Source organism: Protopterus annectens, chromosome 2.part2, assembly GCF_019279795.1.
Source record: "Protopterus annectens isolate FY-2018-M chromosome 2.part2, PAN1.0, whole genome shotgun sequence".
NCBI lineage: Eukaryota > Metazoa > Chordata > Ceratodontiformes > Protopteridae > Protopterus > Protopterus annectens.
This window is the reverse complement of record NC_056730.1, coordinates 1,037,275,092-1,037,300,414: the sequence shown is the minus strand read 5'-3', so window position 1 is coordinate 1,037,300,414 and position 25,323 is coordinate 1,037,275,092.

Below are 25,323 nucleotides of genomic sequence, written 5' to 3'. Positions count from 1 at the left end.
ACCGATTCCTCAGTTTAGAGTGCCAGTGAAGATCAACATTTGATACTATATTATTAAAGTCACTAGAGCAATAGCCAAACTTCGTAATTGTTGACAAGGCTAACAATGCAGCACTGCTCATGCTCATAGTATAAACCTCTGAGCATGTGCCCCACACACCCTGCTAATTATATATACTAATTCTGAGATTGCACAATACCTACCCTACTCCAGTGATTGTCGATCTTGTACATCTGTGGATCATCTGTTTTGTTGACTAAAGTGGGTCGACAATACAGAGGTTAATTTACAGCAACATTATTTTATGTCAGAAAACTGGTGTATATAAATATATTTCTCTTGTGGGTCGACAATTATTTAAGTAAAAAGTATTCATTTTTCAGTCCCAGGTGTTAGTAAAATAAAAAGTAACAAAATGATAGAAAACAGCAAGGAACTGCGGCTTGCTATATTTTAAAATGGCACCACAGGATGAGAGAATGCAGTCTCTTTTTGACCATATGTCTCTGCTGGTGTTTGAGGTAGAGTCCCTCCACTCTACAGTAGCTAGGCATAATTGGAAACTCATTGTTTGAAAGCCAGGGTGACAGTCAAATGCAATGAATTCAGATATTAGAGGAGGAGAATATGTGCACTAAGAAACAGTTTGTTGTTACAGGAAACTATAGACTTTTATAAATAAAAAATAAAGAATTTAGAGAACTGGTTTCAAAGAGTAAAACTCAGAGTAATTGCTAGCACTAAATCTATACCAGAGAAAGAGTCAAGAAAAGTATTTAGAAAGCTCTTTCATGATGTTCCCTACATTCTCTCTTTGTTAATCTGAGTGAAGAGGGAATGTAAACATTGGGGATGAAATGTACTGGTCCCAATGTCAAGCCACTCCATGTTCTGTTTGCGATACATATTATCAGTCCAATAGATTGAATAATATGGAACAGCAACAGACATGGGGGCATTTTGGGAAGGGTGGATATTTTATGATGATGGAAAATTTCCAAGAAGACTTATATGTACTTCAGAAGCATATGCAGTCTTATTCGAAGACCCTACTACAAAAGAGGTATTCCAAAGTAATGACTTATCAGGCACCTGGCATTCTATGGTAATTACTCATCAGGCACTGCCAGTAGAAAATGCTAATGAAGTGTGCTGTTATAGCTAAACCAGTGAAGTGATCATATTTATAGAGAAGGTGGATTCCAAGAAAGTTTTCTGACCTTTTCAGTGTGTTAGAAAAGAAACTTTCAGAGAAAGAAAAGGAGTGGGATCTCATAAGACAAAAGAGACAGAGTGACCAACAGGATTGGTGATCTGGCCAGGAAAGAACCAGTGACAGCTACTGAGCTCAGTAAGGCACTATATCAGATGACCCTGAAAAACCTGCAGCAGAAGGCTAAGGAGGTACAGCATTACAGTAAAGGGTATGCTCAACAGGTAATCAGAGAGCCACCGGAAGTGTGGGGTGTCAAGAATAGCAACAGCTTTCGCTTCAAGAAACCCTTCATAAATGTGCAACCAAGGATTATTATGATGTCTGTAGTAGGCTGGGACCTCCGGAAAAATCTAAAGTCCTTATCCTGGACTCCTTTCCAGAACAATCTAGCACGGCCAGTAGAAGGACATGATCTTACATCTTCTCAGGTTTCTTGGACTCCAGAGATGAGTATTGCTGGTTTGGAAATGTCTCCAGTTGCTGGACAGAACAAAAACATCTTGTTCTTATTAGTGGTTGTATAATACAACAGACCTATGTCAAAGATGCTTGAGATATTGCATTATCTATGCTGGATGGCTGCTTAAATGGCCAAAGTACAACCACAACTGGACTTTTATACGTATGTTCTTCTACCAAATAATGTATGCCATTTTTTATAATACGAATGAGAAACTATTGTGCCTTGTTTGAGTGGATTCTTTTGATTTTGGTTTGCTTCTGTTTCTGGGAACCACAATGGTACATTAATATTAAGGTACATATTTTCATGCTAAGGAGCAGTGGGGTGCAATTATTTTTGTTAAGTTCCAAAGAGTAGGTAATGGTTAGTACAGAAAAAAAATAAGTTCTTTTAAGAAGGGAAGGGATTTCTATTCCATTATTACCTATAAGACACAATGAAAACTAATTAGGCATGTACATTCCATCCTAAAATGCCTAATATACCCTGACCAGGAGGAAAACTTGATCTCTCTCTCTCACTTTTTTTTTTAATTTTTTTATTTGGAATGTAACAAGGCCAGTGTTTCAGATCGAACAAATTATTGGTTTGTATAAATTTAGAGAGTGGCACAGTGGCACAGTGGATATCATTGCCACCTCACAGCAACAACTGCTCTTGTTCAGTTCCCAGCTGTGGTCCTTTCTTTGTACTGTCTGAATATCCTTTTTGAATATGCATGTATTTTCTCTGGGTGATACTATATTGTTCCAAACTCCAATGACTTGTTGTAGGTAGATTGATGATTTCTAAATTGTCTGCATTTGGTTTTGTGTGTGTGTGTGTGTGTGTGTGTGTGTGTGTGTGTGTGTGTGTGTGTGTGTGTGTGTGTGTGTGTGTGTGTGTGTGTGTGTGTACATGCGTGTGTGTGTGTGTGTGTGTGTGTGTGTGTGTGTGTGTGTGTGTGTGTGTGTGTGTGTGTGTGTGTGTGTGTGTGTGTGTGTGTGTGTGTGTTATAGAATAAAGGTGTGGCGATTTACTTCTGTCTTCCCTGCTAATATGCTCTGTAGATGGCGGTAGCTGTTTTTGGAGTCACTATAGGGTCAGATGCAACTTGTAAGTGTGAATGGATGGATAGGTAAAGTGAGGGAGATTGAGAGAGTTACAAGAATGGTGGGATAGAAACTGTAGGAAATGGGAAGTGAAGTCCACCACGATAGTTTACATCCTGACTTTATGGTGTAGTTAAGGGACAACTCATTAGATTAAGTAGATTGACGAGTAGGGATGACTTGTTTTTCTATAAGGTAGAAAAACTGAATAATTTTTTCAAAGAAAGAGGTTATGATAATTCATGGTTAAACAACATTTTGAAGGAGGTGGTTGCTCTAAGGACTGATAAGGCACGGCCTATTTTACATCAAGGTACAACAGCTCAGAGTATAATTGAAAATAGTGAGTTTAAAGCTGGTAGTACGTATAGGTTAGCATTCCCCATTCCCATTTCTAATGAGATGGGTTTTATTAAGAAAATTATATTCAGCAATTGGAAAGTGGTATTGGGTAACAATGACGTGAGTTCTATCATTGGCAAGACCCCACTATTTACTTTTAAAAAAACTATCAATATTAAGAGTATGGTAGAAAGTTGCAAGCAGATTAGTTTTGAAGTAGCCAATTATGGCACATTTCCATGTAATTGTTGTAAGCAGTGCAGGTATATATCTGGTTGTAACACTATTTTTTTGAAACATTTGTAAAAAGTAATTCGTTGTAGAGGGCATTACACCTGCAAGACTCAAAATGTGGTTTACATTGGTCTATGTGACACATGTGAACACTTTTATATAGGTAAAACTATCAGGACCCTGAATAAACTCATTTATGAACACAACTTAGCTATTAAAAAAGAAAGACATGTCTAATGCACTTGCAAGACACGCTGTGTCCTGTGTAAACTTTAAAAAGTTCAGTTTTTCAGTACTCGAAAAAGTCAATGATGCACAGTTTTCTGGAAATTTTAAGGTTAAACTGAAAGAAGCTTTGTGGCAGATTCTGCTAAATGCAGATGAGCCTCCTGGGCTAAATGATGTTATTAACATTAAGTGCTTTTTGCAAGCACAAAGATTATAAATTTGTACTTGTAAAGTGTGAATGTGGCAATTAGCCTTTTTATATAGTATTTTTATAAAGTATTTCTATATAAATATATATTTTTTGTTTAATAGACAAAGTATTTTATTAAAAGACATTTTCATTATAAAGGATTTTTTTACATATAAAATGTTTGTAAATTAGTATTGGTTGGTAAGGTCACATGTTCTTTATCAAAATGGTATTTATACGGTAATTGAGTCTGTAATGGCTATTCTGAAGAAGTTCATAGTGAATTAAAAGTGAACAAAACACGTAAACATATTTTTGACTTCTGACTTTTTTGAAGCTCCAGTCATTTACTGGCATTTCTTTTACATAGTCAAGACAGCCACAGATTCCGCCAATCTGAATTAGGAAATCTGGAATTCCAAAGACCCACAAATCTTTAACTGATCCCCCATTCAGGCCCATTGTCTCATCACCGCATTCAATTACTGAAGGTATTTCCCTCATTATTGATGCTGTTTTGGGGCCCTGTTTGGTTAAGGAAGATTCTTATATTAGAGATTCTTGGCATTTCTTGGAGAAGTTTAATAGATATGTTCGGAATGAGTTCTTTGACGCTAATAGGTTTATTATATTTACTATTGATGTGGTTTCTTTATATACTTGCATACCTCATTATGAGGGTGTTGAAGCTGTTCGTTGTTTCCTAGCTAAGAAAAATTGCGGGCTTAATAAGAATGCCATTTCCACTATTTGTGGGTTCCTTGATATTATTTTAGATAATAATTTTTTTCTTTTTGAGAAGACCTTTTATAAACAAAAGAGAGGAGTGGCCATGGGCTCTGCTGCTGCTCCCGCATACGCCAATTTGGTCATGGCTTGGTGGGAGCACCAGCATTTGCCCATGTTACAAAAGAAGTTTAATATTCCTTTTTTCTGCCGTTTTGTAGATGATTTATTTTTTATAATCGAGGGAGATTTTAGTACTGTGAACAATTTTCTTATGGACATTAATACCTTGTCCAGTTATTTAAAATTTACTTTAAGTTGTGTAGGATTAAAGGTTAATTTTTTGGATGTGCTTCTTTGGTGGGACATAGATGACAACAGGTTTCATAGTAGTATTTATCGCAAGGATACATTTACTAACAGTTATTTACATTACACCAGCAATCACCCAAGGCATATTGTTAAGAACATTCCGCGAGGACAGTTTATTAGGGCAAGTCGCTTGACTTCAAAAGATTGTATTTTAAAAAATGAATTTGAGTTCATCATTAATTTGTTTGTTAATAGAGGATATCCCAAGTGTGATTTAACAAAAATTAGCATAGATATCATGAGCAAACGTTTGGTTGAATACCAAGCATTGTTGAATTATACTGCCTATGAGAATTTTAGTTTGGATTCATGCCATTCTAGTAATGTTGAACATAAATTGGTTTGCGCTTTGGATATGACTGTTGACAGTCAATGTATTCAACAAATAGTCAGAAAGAATTGGAGGGTTATTAGGGGTAACTTGAATTTGTTCCAAGTATTAGGTAATAAACCATTTTTTGTTTTTAAAAATGGTTTTAACATCAAGAAAGCTTTACAGTTTAGCGAACCCCAAACTATTAACATCATTTCTGACAGGAGAGGCTTGTATTGCTGTCACGAATGCAACATGTGCAGGTACATTCACGAGGGTCCATACATTAGTCTTGACAGTTATGGAAAAACCATTAGTGTGCCTAGTTTAGTAAATTGCAACACGAAAGGTGTGGTATACATTAGCATTTGTTCTAGTTGTTCATGTTTTTATGTTGGTATGACCAGTAGATGTCTAAAGACACGCATCAGAGAGCATCTTTATGCTATTAAACATAAGGATGATAATAATGCCTTATTTAAACATTCTGCTGTTTGCCCCACATTTAAAAAAGTTTTTGTTTTCTGTTTTAGAGGTTGCCCATTCTGATTTAAGAGGAGGTGATTTTAAGAACTATTTAGAACAGCGTGAGACTTTATGGCAAATTAGACTTAACTCTGATGTTCATCCTGGTCTCAATGATACCATCAATGTCAAATGCTTTTTAAAGTATAGGGAACTGTCTGTGAACAAATCAGTTGATTTCAGTTCCTTTTTTACTTGATTTTGTGTCTTTAAATGTTTTAATAGATTTTTTAATTGTTTAATTAATGCTTGTTTAATTAATTTTTTGATTGATGTTGCTATAAATACTTTGAATGTTGATGGCTTTTTTATTCTGATGAAGTCTACGGATGAAAGCGGACAATAAACTACAGTACGCTAAGTTTGTTATTCTGCCTCTTCTTGGTATTTTGTTCTTGTATCTGAATGTGTGTGTGTGTGTGTGTGTGTGTGTGTGTGTGTGTGTGTGTGTGTGTGTGTGTGTGTGTGTGTGTGTGTGTGTGTGAGTGTGTGTGTGTGTGTGTGTCAGTGTGTGTATGGCAGTCTAAATGTGTGTGCGTAAATTTCTGAAAGTGCGTGTATGAATGAATATGTGTGTGTAAGTGAAGTGGCTGAATGTGTGTGTGTATGCGTGTCTATGTGTGTGTGTGTGTGTGTGTGTGTGTGTGTGTGTGTGTGTGTGTGTGTGTGTGTGTGTGTGTGTGTGTATATGTATATATATATATATATATATATATATATATATATATATATATGCATCTGTGAGTGTTTCTATGTGTGTGTCAGTGTGTAGAGGTGCCCTTGTTAACAGGATGCATGTTGTTAAGGAAAACATTAGCACTGTCAGATCTGACTTTGGTAATGTTAGCTAGAGTGCTATTCAGAGACATGCTAATGAGCTGATGAGGAGGTCTTTTTCATTCTTACCATAGCTGTCTGTGAATCACATTTTCTTTTGTTACTGAAATCGACCTACCTGTAGTAAGCAATTACCACAAGTGGTGAGGCTTTTTCTGAATCCCAGGGATAGTTATACGCATAAGAGACAGCTCAGCCCTGCTTTTAATAATTTTGCAGAATTTATACTAAGAAGGTCCTTGCTTACATATTTGTATAATAAAATACAAATGTGTTAAAATGTCTGCATATTGCTAAACAAAACTATGAAGACAAACTATTTGTTCCAATAAATTGCAGAGTTGGAAAAATAAAGTCTGGAAAATGGAACAGCTGCATTGACACAAGAGTAACTATCAGACTGCTGACAAGAAATGCTGACAAATAATAAAATGGTGAGTTTACATATATGTGCAGTATATAATATTTTGTTTGAGGTTACTTTTTGAGCATTGGAATACAAAAGTTTATTTATTTTGAAGTTGTTAACAAGGGTAGAATTTGAATATCGTGTAAAGCTATCTGTTCAAAAGATGCTAACGTGATTGTACTAAATAAAATGTACAAACTTATTTTAAAATCATAGGACTCACATAACTTTAATTATATTTAATTAACTTTAATTATATTTGGCTGCTTGTGACTTTTGAGAAGACAGTAGTCATTTTGTTGTGAAGATAAGAGAGTATTTGTGGAAACTAGTCAACCACTCATAGAGACATCTCAGATGTAGTGAAGACCCATATGAATATGGAGTGAATGTCACAGAAAAATGAATCCTAATGCCATGCAAGAAGCATAAAGAATGGAATATGGAAGTACTCTCAAGAAGAAAAATGAGAAAGAACATCAGGAAATTAAGAGAACAGATGCCAACTGAAAATAATCAAAGCCAGCCAAATGGGTGAAAACCCTGACTACTGTTTTGAAGAAAGACAAGCTTCACATTTGGTTGATCCATTATATCTGTGCAATGTGATTAAAAGAGAGCATTACGCATTGTTTGCAGTATATCTGTTGGCTTCAGTTATGCTAAATGCCAAGTTCTTTTCACTGCTAGATGCAAAGCAGAGATGCTGGCAGATAAAACTAAGTGAAGAAAGCTCCAAACTGTGCACCTGTATTGGAAATGTAAATAATCCTTGAAATTCTGCTGAGAATGTCAGCATTAAGAGACGTGTTCCATAGAGCTACAGCACAGGTAATTGAAGTTTTGCAAGGTCTAGTAAACTTAAATGATTGTGATGATCGTTTAGCGTAGGATCAGAGACAAGAAAATAATGACAGAAGGCTAAAACACCAATTAATCTGATTGACAGCATAATTTAAAGTCATACAAGAGCAAATGCAAAATATAAGTATGAAGTCTGAATATATGGGTCTTACTCTCAAGTCACATAGACTGTAGCCTAATATAGTAAAATAGCATCTTACCTGAACAAATGCCAAAGACGGAAAAAAATAGGGTATTTACGTATTATCGCAACCAGATTTTTGCTTTAATACCGCTTGCTTCCCGGTGTGTGAATGTAACTATAAATATATACAGAATCACACTGACAATGTTAAATTTATTAAAAATCATTGTTTAGATAGGAAAGACAGTATAACATGTAAGAAATTAGTGCTTGTTTCAAGCTATGCCCTTTCCCCAACATCATGTCACTGGAAATACATTTTCCTATAGCAGTTATGTGTAACACACGTTCCATATCTCAAGCCGCGAGCCGGTAAATGTTGTTAAAGTGAAACTTTAGGAGTTAAAACACTCTTTCCTTTATTAAAACACTTCCGTCGAAACAGCATGAACGCCTTGTATTAACAACTCGCGTTTTCGTCCAAAATACTCAGACTTCATCAGATACATACTTCACAACTCATTAAATATATTTATACTATTCCTGAGAATTAAAAAACAATTAGATTCAATTTCGTATTTCAAATGGACAAATGATCTATTTAAATGAACTCATAAATATTAAAGCTTTTGTTGTTCATGCCATCTAAATTTGTATTTCACTTTATAATTAAACAAGAAGTGTTTTAATAAAGGAAAGAGTGTTTTAACTCCTAAACAAATTTATCCCTTTTTTCGCCAGTTTGCACTCTTTCTTATTTTTACTGGTGCTTTTGTGAGTGCTTTCTGCAACTTTTGTTTTACTTTATAAAGTGAAACTTTGACATTTTGCAGACAATTTCTCCCCATTCTACCAAAAACTGTAACCCAGTGACTGAGCCATCCACAAGTATGCTTCCTAAATCATCCAGAATACATCCACAAATATGCTGCCCACAGCATCCGGAAGACATCCACAAGTATGCTATCCCAAACCTCCAGAAAACATTGCAAGAGTAACTACTCTCCAAAAAAATAAATGCGCTGCTGTCAAATGCTATACAAAACATCCAGAAAACATTGCAAGACTAACTAGTATCCCCAAAAAAATTAAATCCAGTGCTGTCAAATACTACATACATATTTATCATACTACAACCTAACGCCACATGTCATATTCAGTTTAGCCGCCGTCGTACAAGACGTTTACCTCTTTTTAATTGCTTAATCTATTATTCCGTTTTACTTATATTATTTTGCATATATATATTTTTTTTAAATAAAAGCTTATTTACCCCAAAAATGTGCTGCTCCACATGTTATTCTCCTGCAAATGTAAGTGTTGTAATACTCCTACTCGCAGTACGCCAGCAGTACAAAGAAACATTTCCCAGGCGTCCTTGATTCATTTTCAGTACGATGGCAGTGCAACCAATGTTGAAGTACGCAAAGCACGATTCACATTTACGCGTACATTTAGGTTATGAATTTGGAACAAACAAGGTTGTTCCTAACAGAAAACATCACATTCAACTTTATTTTATTCCCACAGTCCATTTTTTTGAGCCAACAAGCGTATTACCGTGACTGCGAAAATCTGGTTGCGATAATACGTAAGTACCAAAAATAGGAAATAAAGAGGTTTCTGTTAATGACTGCGCATCTTGCAAAGTTTGTAGCTTACTTTTCTGCAGTATCCATGCTCTGATGAAATCTGTTACAGCATGGTGCAGCCTGGGAGCTGAGAGTGCGTTTATCAAAAATAAACATGTTTTAGGACCCCAGAAACTAGCTACAATTACAAAACACATTGCAATACTATAAAGATTCATATTGCAAGTAATTATCACTCTCAGTGGCATTGGAGTTGTGATAGTATTAGACAAAAGTCCAGGTTAGCATTTGGGTCAAAATGTTTGCTGATATATAAAATAGATATGGACAGACAGAAAAGGAACTAAGTGTTTTCATACAGATGTAAGAAATGCCTTGAATTTGTTTGTGGTAAATAAGTTCAAGTTATACAGGCCAAAATCACTTCCAATCATATTCACAAAGTCCCTCTCAAGGTACCATATGAATTCCAGTGGCTACTACTCAAATTGCAAAGGGATTAGGCAAAAAATTATATATATTCTGATCTATGCAGCAGAATATATTTAACAAAGAAACATGACGCATAGTTAAACAAAAGTGAGAGATCCCTTGGATAACACAGTAGCTATCAATATCAGAATGAAAAATAAAATAATTCCAGTGGTATACTGACAGTGATTCTTAAATATATTAAAATGAGAGGCTAGTCAGGGGAAAAACTCTAAGCTAGGAAATGAAAACATGACTTATTTTTAAATTCAAAGAGGAAATACATCTGAAGCTTTAATGTTTCATGCTGGAAAAAAAAAAAACAGGTAGTTCCCAAAGTTCCCAATTAACTCAGAAGACAAATGCTTGGGAAAATTCACAAGTCAGCTATAAAGTATTGACTATGAATGTTAAGTGAAATACAAGAAGTGGTGCAGAACTGTATCATCTGCAATGCATAGTCTGATAATAACCCAGAGGAACCCATAATAGCTTACACTCCTAGGTCATCCTTATAGTCAGGTGGGCATGTGTGTATTCCATTTCCAAGAAGTGCAAATTATTATTCCAAGTTTTCTGAAATCATCAGGCTGACAGATGTGACAACCATAAGTGTGGCTAATACATTACAGGCCATGTTGCTAAGAACAGAAACATTGTTTCCTCATATTTGCAATGCTTGAGTCAGTAGTTCAGAAACATTTCTGCGAGAGTGGGGACTGAAATGCGATATTCATGTTAAAGAAGGCAAGTGGAGAGAACTATGAAACAGTGAAATGACATGATAAACAGAGTAAGAAAAGATATAAGGACTGTCACTTCATTACATTGCAGTACAGGAATACTTCATTGCAAGGACTTAGGGTGGTATTCAGAAACAAACAGTACAGTGCATTATGTAAAATAGTGTGGTGAATGTCAACTCACAGAATGGAGGATTTTCAGAAACATATGTTGCATAACAGTACTAGTGGAAATATAGCTTGATACACATCATGTGTAGTTGTGACATAGTAACATGCAAATGAGTGTTAACATGCTAATGCAGGACATCTCTTATGCAAATGATGAACTCAAACATGGCAATGCAATTCAGAAAACTGTAAAATTAGCTTAATGAATGGCAGCAATCAGCTGCCCTTAACACCATCACCTATCAGTGTATCATGCACTAAGATGTTAGAAGTAGTTTCTGCTGTAGCTGATCGGCATGTATTAATGGCTGCCTTAGGAGTCAGTGTCTGTGATGTTGCATGTCACTTGCTTCACTGTCGTAGAAGAGTTTGCTATTGGCTGATGTACTGTGATCTCCATGACTGCAACATTGTTGATCTCTCCTGTCTGAACAGTGACAAAATATGGGAGTTAGCAGATGTACAGTTCTCACATAGAATAAAGTTAGTGCATGGATTGCTTAACCCAGTGGACACAAAGATTTGTACAGTTTAACCATCTTTGCTGCAGTTATATTTTAGAGTCTGACAGGAGACAAGTAAAGAGTTTCCTAGGCAATGGCCACATATGTACTTCACCAGTTCTAAGATGTGGAACACAGCAACATGTAGGGAAACATATTTGGTTTCCATAGACAGCAAAAGTGACAGACATCAGTATGTAGGCATTTTATAACACATTCCATTTCCCTGAAGTCCAAAAGGTATTAACTGCACCCACATTGCAATGAAGGCACCAACTTTTCCACATGAACTCCTGTTTATTGACAGGAATGTCTTCCAGTCCATCAAATTCTGGGTGATGTACAGTTCACAGGATCTTATAGATAGTGTGTTTGTGCACCATTCATGCAGTTCCTCTGACCTCCATATCTGGCATATGTGACCACCATTGGTGATTTATGTGGAATGACTTTCCACATCGTCATCTGTTGGGTAAGTGCACACATTGCCACAAACACAGTCCTCCCTAATCTGTTATGATGAACTTAGTTAGCACGCCACTCATAATCTTGTCCATTTTTAATTTCTCCAAATCTTTTGTGTTTCCAATACCGTGATGGGAATGGACCAAGACCCATTGCTCCTACTACTATTGGAACTGTCTGGGTGTCTTTCTTCCACAATGCTCTCATTTCTGCCTACAGAGCCTGATATTTTATGACCTTGTGTCTTTCTGTATGCAACACAATGTAGTCACTGGGTGTGGCGAATTCAATGATCAATGATACTTTTGTCTTCTTTTCATGGACCACTATATCCAGTTTTCTAGCATCTATTTTTTGAACTGTTGGTAATGGGTGATCCCATGTGATATAAACTTCATTATTTTCTATGACGTTTTGTGGCTCATGTTTCCAGTGTTTTTCAGCCACTTCAATATCATAATGTTTGCACAACCCCCAGTGCAACAGTCTTGCCACATTATTATGCCTTTCAGTATACAGTCTTTCTGCCACTAGTATATTACAATCAGAAACTAGCTATGCGACTATTTCCAGTTTGGTTTTACAAAACCTACATTTGCCTGTTTTTATCACATGTTCAATGGACTTTGTAAACCAGTGTGTACATAGTCCAGTATCTTGAGCTGCCAGTATTAACCCTTCATCTCTTGGTTTGAATCCGCCTTTCCTTAACCACTTCTGTGTTCGTTCCTGATCAACATGAGGTTCTTCCAGAAGTTTTCTATACTTGCAACTATATTTATACATTTTCCACATTTCTTGCCTTCTCATCTGGTCCATCACCTTATATTCTTTCTTTTGTTTTTGGCGCATTCAGTTGCTGTCTGATTTTTATCTACTTCTGGTTTGATCTCCATTCCTGCTTGTCCACTGTTGTGCTTTGTAGGTGATGCTAGAAATGCATTGGAGGTATGGTTGATGGACTACATCTGCATCCACATGCCATAAAGGAAGTGGCACATAACATCACAGTACTGCATACATGTAACATTATTAAACATGTATTTGAACTTCTGAAGTCCCACTTCTTCTTCTTATTGGACACAACTGATGGTGCACTGTAGTATGCACCGAAGAACTTCAGGAAGATATTTGTGGTCTTAATCATACTACATAACATGGTCTTATGAAAGCAGTTACAACAATATAACATTATGGCACTGCCCACAGCAGCAGATAATGAGCCTTCTGAAAAGTACTTGGAGGAATAAACTGTGGCTAGAACTCATGTGATGCAGAGGCAGGTGCAATATGCCATGGTGTTGGTAGAAAGATGTATCTGGTCAACAACTATGGCTATGACATGACAAAAACAGAATGAACCTGTTGCATGCAGTAACTCACTCTGACTATACAGTACAGTGCATTGAATGGTCACAGTGTGCATTAGACAATGGCATATCCACAGATTCTCGAGGGGAAGTCAGAGCACAATCATCATCATCTAAATGAGTTGGCTGGGGCCAATGTCAGAGGGCAGAGAAAAAAAAAACTTGTCAGGCATGGAAGGGTCATGGGTGTTGGATAGAGAAGAGATGCTTATGGTTAGGAAATTTTGGGGAGTCATGGATTACATCCTTCAGTAATGGGCTGAGTCTTCCATGAGTAGAAAACTGTGTGGTTATATAAAGTGGGCCCACAGAGTGATGACTTTAGGCACTATGTCCAAGAAATGGAATACTATTTCAGGTCATGCAAGGTAACCTGCTGTGACCCTGGCTGTGGCATTCCAATATAATGTTGGCATTCATGATCTCATGAATGTGTATGAGTAGGTACCATTCACATTAAAGCTAAATGGAAGTACACTGGTGTGGAATTGTGGAACCCTGATTTGTTTTCCTAGTGGAGTGCAACCATGTTGGAGCTGGAAGCACATCATTTGCATCCATGGGACTGTCTATGTCCAGTACCTCAAACTCCTCCATAGACAGCTTTTCCAGACATTACCATTCCTTCATTCCCATGCCAGTAAATGTACACCAGTGGTTTACACATGTGGATCAGGGTGTGTATGCTTGCCTGTCCATGCCAGGTGATAATTCTGAAATGTCCCCAGACCATTTACTGAAACTACATCTCTGTGTGCTGATACAGCATAACTCTTCTTACACTGCATTATACAATGGCAGCTGAAGCCAAATTAGCTGTGATTGCTGTCCATAGGGCTTGTGCATACAACACAGTCTGTACCAAGTGTACTGGAGGCCCAATATTCCTCCTGCAGCATGTGCTGTTGTCCATGTGCCTATGAAACAAAGTTGTGACACTTACAATGCAGGATAATTACTGAATTTGACTGTGTTCACTGTGTCCCATCAGTTTGATCCCTACAACAGGACTCCAACCCATCCTGTATCCTATCCCTTGCCAGGAGAGCCAACCAGCCCACTACAGGACTGCACCTTTTCTTGCCCTGCCCCCTTCCATGGTGAGACCACCAGCCTGTTTGTCCCATGTTATGCATGGGCAGTATTAATCCACATATTTCACTGCTTTGGTGTCTGTTGCTTCCATGTATGCTTGCATGGTCACTGCAGTCTTGAGGTCAATTACAGTTGTCCTATTGCTGTCATTTTGTCTATTCTGTGCATTCTCATATCCTCTATATTCAGATTTTCTGTATTGTACATCATAATGCAATCTCCTTCAAAACAGTGAACTCTTTTTTTTTTCTCAAAGTGAAAATGGGGCTCATAGAATAACAATTAAGCCAGCAAGGTCTTTATGCCCAGCTGTCACTAAATTGTGCCTCAGTTGTGATGCATTATCAACCCTAGTCCACATAATGGGACTTTTTCCTGTACGCTACCTAGCTGGGATGTTATCTGCAGTGTGAACACATGCAAAGCCTGAGCGCAGTACTGACACTTTGCATTACACACTTGATCATGTGCATGCATCAATGTGGCACCTGGTTACAGTTTATCCTTGATTATACCTAGAGAGTGAGCATAGCTTCAGGAGGCAAAGGATATATCAAGGCCCTCACTTAGAGTCGTAGCAAAAATAAAATCTTACTTCACCTGCTGCGGAGGGACCATAGTGAGTGCCTGCTGGGGGGGGGGGGGTTATGAGGGCCTCCATTTATAAAGAAGATGCCTGGCTCCAGTTTGCTAGGGGAAATGTATAATGGCACTGGCTTTACTGACTGTGTTGAGTGGTGCAGGTGCAGGCATAATGACCTGATAAAGCTCCAGTCAGACTTTCTCTTCCAGTGAGAAGAAGAGGTTAGTAAAGGAGGGCCACCATTTTATTGAAATCATTCTGTGCTAGGATTGGCACTGTTCAATAGGCAAGGCACCTGTAGCTATAGCTGCCTTTTAATGTCAGAGAAATATTGTGCTTGTGAATGTTTGTTTGCTGTTTAGCACAACTAATGGAGGTATAACAAAATAGAATTGCTTGTCAGAGGAATTAAGACATGCATTCCCAGAAGCAAGGTATGTATAGTGTATCATTGACAGTACTGCAATATTTTAGTAAACTATACATCGCATTTTTTGTCATTGCATTTTTCTTTTTCCCAATTTATTTTCTTTTTCTGCAAGATCAGCTTTGGTGCAGACAGACATGAGATGGGACCACTTTGTTCTACAATAGCCACCATGCCCAGGGCTGCTTCCCATGTATTCCCCAAGTAAAGGTCACTCTGTGGAATATGATCTTGAGGAGTCACTAGTGATGCCTGTGGCCACATCAAAGAATATGAGATGAATGCTTTTCATTTGAGAGTAATATGAAGTGACCATAATGGGTCACCTGGTGGGAAGTGGAAAACCTCTTCATGCAGCTTATAAAGTCAGATAACCACCTGGCTCCAACAACTGAGACAGCAAAGTCAGAGCTTTCTCATAATGTCAGACACAGTGGTGACTTGACTTCTTGTTGGATATCTAGTCAAGTCTGGCAGACCTTTCTCATCCATACTTCTTCCCCATCCAGCATTGCCCTCCATATGTGTAACTACCTCTCCTGTCAGTTTTTGTTTGTATTCTATATTTGTTTGACTGCCCTTAATTCTTTCTCTATCCTTACATCCTCTTTGCTGCCCACACTGCCTATTGTTATCTTAATTCTCCATACTTCTGCATAAAACCAAAAAATTATCACTTGCACTCACAAAAAAGTAAAACTTTCTCCCCCCACCGAGAACGCTCTTTTCTGCTCTTCCTATTGCCCTTCTGCATGCTCCTCTGCTTGCTGTTTTCCACATCTCAGTGTTTTGCCTCCCCACTCCCTCTCCTTTTATATCTGAGTCAGCACCTTAGTATATTGCCCTTTGTGTGGGATGCCTGTTGTGCCCATAAAGCAGTTAGTAGACACTTTGATGTGTATGAGAAAGTACATAGCTTTGGGCATGCCACCTGCAAGTTGCCTTCTACTGGTTTAATGATCACTTATACACCATTTGGCCCAGTAACAAGGTTACTCTCATTATTATGGCTTAAATAATTCATTTTACAGAACTGCCCCTAGCATGAATGCACTAAGGACTCATACATGCCTAATCTCTGTTTGGCTGTATCATCCTAAATTTAGAGTGTAATTTACTGCTCCATTGTCATGTTATGTTGTATTTTTAATACATCCTTAGTTATTTTCCAATTCAACTGTTAAAGGCGGAAGGTAGAAAAGAACTACCTACTTAAAAAGCTATGTTACTGACACTTAGAAATCAGCAGCAAATAAAGGAACTATAGGAGAGAAGTCAGCACAGACAGAAGTACTGTGGTGATAGGAACTGCTGGAAGCTACCTGATACAAATACACACACACACACACACACACACACACACACACACACACACACACACACATATATATATACACACACACACACACACACACACACACACACACACACACACACATATATATATATATATATATATATATGTATATATACACACACACACACACACACACACACACACACACACACACACACACACACACACACACACACATGTATATAGCATTCATAAAATTAAGAAGTATGGTTGTCAAGCAGTGGTCTTAAAATTCTGATTTCTTTGCTGTCCATGTTGAAGACAGAAAGCTTTATAGGTGAAACACAGCTGTATTGGATAAATCCATACAAAGTCCATGAAAATAAGTAAATGGAAATGATCAGCAAACTAAAAAATAGACTGAGAAGTGCTACAGCCAAGAGTTGCTGACAGAACCTCCTCTGTTCCAGTTTCCATGTAAATCTAAAGTTCAGCAAGAGGTCTCCTAAAGGAATGGCTGATATCCAGAGTGAATACTCATGTAATATGCAGTGCACTTTGAATGCAATGCAAAACCAAAAAAATTAAAAAAAGTTGTGTTATAGCACCGAAACTTAGTTTGCTATAGCCAGATTAATATACAGGTACCTACTTTATTATAAACACAATCTCATGTAAGAACCTTGATGGTGTTAATGAATATGCACCCTGAGCTGTCACAAGAATGCTAAATTAGCACCTTAGCATGAGACAGGGATTTATCATCTATATATTATTCTGTCACACGAGTGAAACTGCTGGGAAAGACTACACCATATGGAGACAGGGTTGCCCTCCTGACGACACCAGCTTTGCCACCCTGTGCACTTCCATTCTAAAAGTACTGGGCAGGGGTCATATTCCATGTGCAGTATTTTATTATATACATTTGATATCTTAGGGAGTTTGGATTCATTCATATGACTTTAAGCAGTACTGACAAATCTTACATTTCAACCTGTCTTGCAAAAAGGATTCCAATTTTGACTTCAGGTTAAGAGTAACAACTTTAGTTGGATCCAGTTCCATATAGAATAGTTTTTTGATTCTAATGCCTTCCATAGGTATTGGATGTGCAAGTAAAATTTGGTCTTGGTGGCTTCCCTAACAGTGGGCAACCAAAACACTCCTGACCTGTAAATACTGTCACCAGTGTTTCCATCTGGGAATCTGCTCCAAAGGTCTGTTAATGAGAGTATCTGTTTTAAGAACTTGTCAGAAATATGTTGACTATAAATAATTTCTACAATTATCCAATTGGAGTACCATACATGTTTCCATTCTGTCCTAAAGGACTTACTGTTCCATTTGCAGAAGTGCATTGAAAAAGGTGTTTGGCCTCCTAGTCTCTTCTGTTTATTGGATTTATACCATTTGAGCATTCCCCCAGGATCCCATATCTTGCGATCTGCAATTTGTAGTAAGATAGATGAATGAGATTCCCTTGCTCTCAGGTAGAAATTACCTATGGCTGCAACACCATATGCCCTGATGTTTGGAAGTCCAAAATGCCTTTTTTCACTAGCCAAATGCAGTTTATGTATGCTTTCTGGGGGGGGGGGGGTGTACAGAATTCCTTTGCGTATAAAATTCCCTGCTATCCTCCAGAAATTCACAGGGAATTTCATAAGGATGATGTTATGGAGGTGTCTCAGTAAGACTAGCATTATTGGCAGAAAAAACATCTTAACTGCTTGGATTTTCTGCATAAGGGTTATTTTTTGTTTATGTAATGCTACTATTTTGCCTTGGAGTTCTTTCATCAAGGGCTGGGTATTGTTATTATTCAGCTGGCCCATATTAACTGCCATCTTAACTCTCATGCAATTGCATGTTCTAACTCTGGGCACTTCTAAATTCCCTGTCTACTTAGGTTGTTTCCTGGTATATTCATCACTGGGAGCAGTAACCTTGTGATCTGAGCTATCTATTTAAATTCACTTATTATTGAAAAAAAGTTCTTAATCAAGTCTGATACAGCATATAATCATCACTATACCATGTTGAGAGATGATGCCCTTCTCCATCTGTTTGATGCCTCATTTTAGGAGTTTAAAGCAGATTACTAAGGCCATTGTATATCTTACCAAGATGAAGGACAATGGAAACATCTGGCATCCCTGCCACGTGCCACAAAACAGATCTGTAAGGGGAAACAGTACCTGATTTGTGTATATTTGTGCAAATGGGTTAGTATGCAACAACTTACACTGTAAAATTAAAGTATCTGGGAATCCTATGACATTTATAACTGACCGCATAAAATTCCATTGAATTGCATCAAAAGCCTTGTTGAAATCCAATATTATGGCTACTGAAGATTATTTATTATATATTTGTACATTTATCCAAAACTGAATCGCGTCCCTTTCAGTCTTCCCTTAATAAAAACAAAGGGCTTTGAACTCAATTGATTTGGCATAACACTCTCAAACCTATTTGCTAGTAGCTTAGCATATGTCTTCACATCAAGTTGTAACTAAGAGATAGGGATGTAACTCTTCTGGTCCAGCCTGTCTTTTAGTTGTTTTGGTAGCATGATAGCTTTTACCCTTGTTGATTCCTTTGGGAATTTATTACACCTCTTGAGAAAAGATAACAAAGAATGTATAAAACTGTCCTTTAGCTGCTTATAAAAGTCAGTCATAAAACTGTCTAGACTGGGGGCTTTCCCACTAGTAAGGTCTGTGATGGCTTCAAAGACTTCTTGCTGACGCACCAGCTTTCTCAATAGTTCTTTTTCCTCTCAAGTTATAACCAGAATGGGGATTTTGGAGAAGTAATATAATACGTGGTCTACCCGATTTACTTACTGATGTTGAGCAACTGAGTGGACATTCTCTGACATTATATGATATTCATGCTCAGTTGTGATCTCGCAATCATTGTTTTGTAAAGCATGAATCCTGAGCCCTTTTCCTATGTTTGTGCACATTCTGGCTAACAGCTTCAGAGAACAAATCCCATTAATGCAGTAGTACAACTTTATTTGTTCCCATGGGTCTGCTATGCATTGAAAAATGATTAACCTTAGGTCTGTCTTATTTATTTATTTTTTTTTGTATTTCCCCATGCAGCTGTTTGTTCTTGAGTCTTCCTTTCTTTAAATTATCCTCCTTAAGGAAATTGTTCTATCTCAGTGCCCACTCCTTTTTTTTTAAGAAAGAAGGTGCTAACTACATTGAAATATATCTCCAACAATGTTCCTCCTCCAAGTCTGATTGTTAACCCCATGTTAAAAAGCTTCAAGACATTGCTTACAGTTGTTACAAAACTGGGTATCTCATATAAGCAGAGGATCTAATTTCCGCTGTCTGAACAATCTCAATGAGGCCCAAAATTCCATGTTTAATAGTACAACATTCTGGTCTGATATGGGTTCAGGTACCATCACTATTTTTTTTAACATTATGTGTGTCCACTACACTAACCAGCCACATATACAGTATACTTGCTACCTTTCCAGCCATTCCATAAAATATAAAGTCATTCTTGTATGGGTGGCATCCCCTCCAGATATCTATAAGGTCCATTTCCGTTAATGACTTTTTAAGTTCTAGGGTCATCCTGGGTAATCGTATTCTACAGCTAGGGATCCTATCTAGCTCAGGGTCTAATACTGGAGTAAAATTGTCTCCTATAAGGGAAAGCTTGATCATGCCCATCCATACCTCTCAACCTCTTAGCACAAAAATATCTGGACAAAGCCAAAAATAACGGGGAGACAAAGCTCTCAAAATAGAGACAATTTTTAAATATTGTTCTTATAAAGTTAAAAAGTTGCTAGAATAAAAGGCTTGTGTTACCATCCATTTTCTGAAGGGTATGAAGTCTGAAACTCAAATGACTTTCCTCACTGATATGCCACAAAAATCCAGAAAATAACAAATTTTATGAAGAACAGACCAACAATATGAGGCAAAAATCTGTACAATTGGGAAGTATGTGCCCATCACTTCTTGTATAGCTTTAATAAAGTCCCTTCAGATGCACTTAACATCTCTACTGGGCCATAAAAGATCCTTAAATTGCAACAAGAGAGGCAAATGTACCTTGTGACTTTTAGATCCCTGTCCTACTGAGTTATGCAGGAGTGTGGCAACCCTCATCTTAGATGATGCCGCAAAGCCCATATATTTTTTCATCTGACCATTTCCACATAATGTTTGTAGCCTCAGTACCATCAATTTATTTTCCTGTAATACAAAAAGTCTGGGGAAATGAATCTAAAGATCCTTTAGTACAACCACTTTCTTCAGTTCTGTAGAAACCCCTTTACATTTCAACTCAACCAGCTAATGTTGAGATGTCCATTCACACTTCTGTGCCCTCTCTGTGTTTGTCCGTCTCATCACTCATACTCTCTCTCTATGACATTGTCAGATATTATCCTAGTTGCAGAAATCTATACTTACCCCGAGCACTAAATCTGGAATTCCTAGCTTAAAGATTTTTATCAATATACCAGCAGCTAAGTTGTAAGGACTACCCCAACTAATTTACACAACTCTCATCCCCTCTGAAGCTTGACATTGTATGTCTAACTAGCACAAATAACACCCATATAAATGTCCTTAACTATCACTGGTTTGCTAAATAAAAAAACAAAAAGGACTGCAGCCGGCAAAGGGTGAATGTGATCTGCCTTTTTAATTTAAGTGTCCTCACAACTGAGTAGGTATTAGAATACCCCAGTGATTAGTTCAAGTGAAGCCCATCATCTTCAGTAAGACATTTAACTGTGGTGGCATTATATATGCTGCCAAGGTTTCAATCTATATACAACATTCATATTTTAGGTGATTTAACATATTTGGGCATCATTAATATCCACCAGGAACAATCCTGCCTGCAACATCAACAACCAATAACAAATGTAATACTTTAAACTGAACAGTTTACTCACTCTTGACACTTGTATAGTTCCATTTCCATCTTCAGTTCTGCAGGCCCAATAACTATCCTAGTAAGCTATCCATATAACTCATTCCCTTCAGTACAGCTCTTTTGAGTGTGGAGCTTTAACTCCCACTGGGTGTGGCTTGAGCTTTTAAAAAAATAAAGTTATCACCTTACAGTTCTAACAAATACTCATTGACAGAGGTCAAATATCAGTACAATTGTGCTTGCCATCATGTATGCTTTAAGATGAAATCTTCTGATACCTAATATGTAGCATGGTTTTGGAATTATTAATGCGAATATGAACAAGCAATATTTGATGCCTAGATACATCAGGAGGAGGTAACTACAGATGCACCTGGAGGTGTCACTCAGATGTAATTTGATAACCTTATTAAGTGCTCATTTTGAATGGTCAGTGAATTTATAGTTCTTCATGCCCATAACCTGCTTCATGTTACTGGAAGATGAGACTTCTGTGTACCATCAACCCATGAATGCTCTCTAGATCAGATAGCTTAGAAAGCAGCATCTCATCTGTGTCCCGTACACCATCTATCTCCTGCGAAGTGCTAACAGGGTAAGTATGTTATGTTTCTATAAGACTGGTTGGAACAGTTGAGTTTGGACTCTGTCCCTCAATTCATGTGCCTCCTCTTAACGTTTTCATTGACCAATATTATATCCTTTACTATGGTTTGGGGTCTTGTTTGAAGAGTTGGAGGCAGGTCTGCCCATCTTGTTTTATATACAAAGCTTTAATTTGTTATTGATCTGGCTACATCTGTGTACTTTCACTCTGATGTAGAAGACTGCCCATTTATAAAACATGTGGCTTCCTCTGGGAACATTTTGTAGGGTTTGTGAGTTTCCACTTGTATTAGCTAAAACTGCAGGAAATCACATCTGAACAGGGTAACCTAATTCCCTGCATTGCCTTAGATATGACATCATCTTCCTCCTGCTATATAAGGCAGTGTTGCAGTCTGGGGTGATTCTTAATGCCAACAATGAATTTCTGAAGTAAATCCCTGACTTTGTGTAGATTGGTTTCTCTGTCTGTATAGCTCAGGCACTTTCTTATAAAGTACCTGGATTGCCTATTTTTGTAGGCTCATGGATTTATTCTTTGCATCTTTTTGATGACTTGATGGTTATTACACTTTAGAATATTGCAAATTTCCATTTGATAACCTGCATCGGCTCTAAGCCTTACATTGCTTTATGGCAATCCAATTACATGCAGATTGCTTCTGTGATCCATGTCATCCATTTTTCTGTTTTCTCATGTCTGTTATGATCACACATATAAATCTTTACTAGCCCTAGAAGGCTCTAATGGCTCACTGGTCAGCCAGATCCACTTACAGTTGCATTAGTGCAGTCTGGATGGAGGTGAGTTGTGAATCATGCCTTGGTGTAACTTCCTTTATTTGTTGTACATCCCTCACTATACTTTAAATTACATTTGCAAATGCTGCTATCTCTTTAAATCGGATTTGAAAATGCTGCTATCAAAGAGCATATCACCCTTCACTCTTCTGTGAACAGGGATTGATCTGCTGCCATTTTACAGGCTGTAATGATTATCACTTCATGGCCTGGAGGGCATAGTTATGCACTTACTAGTTACAGTTAAAAATCATTGTACAAATCACTTTTTATGCAGCATGGGTTTAACTCCATACGAAGATATGATGTTCACAAAACTTGGTGTTACCTGCTGCATTGACTGAGAATGCTGACATTTTTTTAATCATTTGTTCCGGAAAGAAGCAGTCACATTCAAAGGTTCTCCTCCATGCATGCACCAGTGAGCACTCCAAAAATGTGGATTTATTTAAAGACTGCATGAAATCAGCATTGCAGAAACATACCAAAACTAAAAAGTATAAGGCTGAAATTTTATACCAAATCTCTTTTTTGCATTACATAAAAAGCATGCACAATAGATGGTTTTGACACATGATATCTACCATTGCTAACTGTACCTCATAATTTGCAAGTTTTTATTTCCTACTCAAAAATTTCACAGGAGCCAAAACAATGCTTCATTAAAGCATGATTATTGATACAATTGATAAGATATTCCCCCAGATTTACTAATCTTCCATGCAGTACTAATCTAGTCCTGCACGGAAGTGGCAGTGTAGGAGGAGGATGGCAGTGCTCCATGCATATTAATGAAGGCACACTGCCTGACCTCCTAATCCTACATGGAGCATGGATGAGTGCAGGGGGCATGTCTGAGCTCTCAGAATAAACATGCGCCTGCAAAGTAGAACAGCAGAAACTGTACATAAATGAGCGAGACCACTCATAGGTGTTCGCATATCCCCACCAACAGTCCCCCATGTGTACAACAGGAACAGTACAAATAAATAAAATGAAGAAACCCTTTTATATATATTTTTAAAACCCCGAGTACAGCTAACCATAGGTGCACGGGTTTGCCCATCGCTTAGCTATGGTTAAAGCAGTGTAAAAGGCTGAAGAAGATAACAAGGAAGATATATGCAATGAAGCAGCACAGCAATAGTGTAGTGGTCAAAGCATCCGCCTAACAAGCAGGCATTCCCAGTTCATGTCCCACTGCAGCGCATTCCATTTTCTATGTGAAATCTGTATATGAACATTTTTTGCTGTATAACCTACTAAATAACATTTAAATGTTAACCTTAATACTGCATTAAATGCATTTGTGAAGTGTCAGTGTCATAATGAATAAGGCACTAGTAAGCAGATATAAGCACAAGTAAGCATATATAAGCACTAGCAAGTCTGTGTAAGTGTGTTTGCGCAGGGGTAAGCATTACCTACACAGATTAAGCAAAGCAAAAGCTAACTTGAGTGTAAGAAACTGTAACCGAAGGTTAGCAGTGCTTACCATCGAGCAAACCCATGTAAACCCGCATACAACTGCTTTAAAGTGCTTTTATCACTCTGTACCCAGTGGCCCATGTTCTGCCCAGCATCAAAATAAACTGCCTCTGCAAGTCTTGAACTCAGGACCCTGTATACTTTTGTCACAGTAGTCAACCACTAAGCCATCATAGCAATACAGATGAATGAGGTATCAGCAAACTAATCCTTACCACAGGAAAATCAAACCAAACATGTGACCTGAATCTATGTACAGTGTGAAGTGGTATAACAAGCTATATAAGATAAATATGTGAACTGGAGTACTGCAGTAAGCATAGATGTGAGGTGTTATTGTAATAAAGTGTAGAAGTCCCCAGGTCCCCATACAGTGTATATACACATGAATCACGGATACCAGACACATACATATAACCTGTAATGAAGAATAAATCACTGCAAAAAGGCAAATATAGTTCAAATGAACTATTAAGCAATGCTAACCACAGCACAGCTCAACTTAGTAAGAGTAAGCAATGTGTAGGGGAGCCAATCCAATCTGCCTTGTGGTATACCCCTTTAAGCACTGCCAACCTTAGGTAAGCAGGTATGCCCATAGCTTAGCCTTTTCAAACCCAGCCAATCACGGAAAAGTGAGGATAATTGGCCATATTTAAACCACACAGGCAGGAATATGTTTCATAACTGGTTGCAGCTTCCTACTGCAGGCAGAATGGCTGGTGTGGGTGAAGGCACTCATTTTAGAGCAGAGCACTGGGGCATCCAAGAGTCAAAAATCATGGTATGGCTCCTGGTAAAACACCATAAGGAGAGATTACTGCAGGGCCAGCACCAAGGCTCGCAGTATA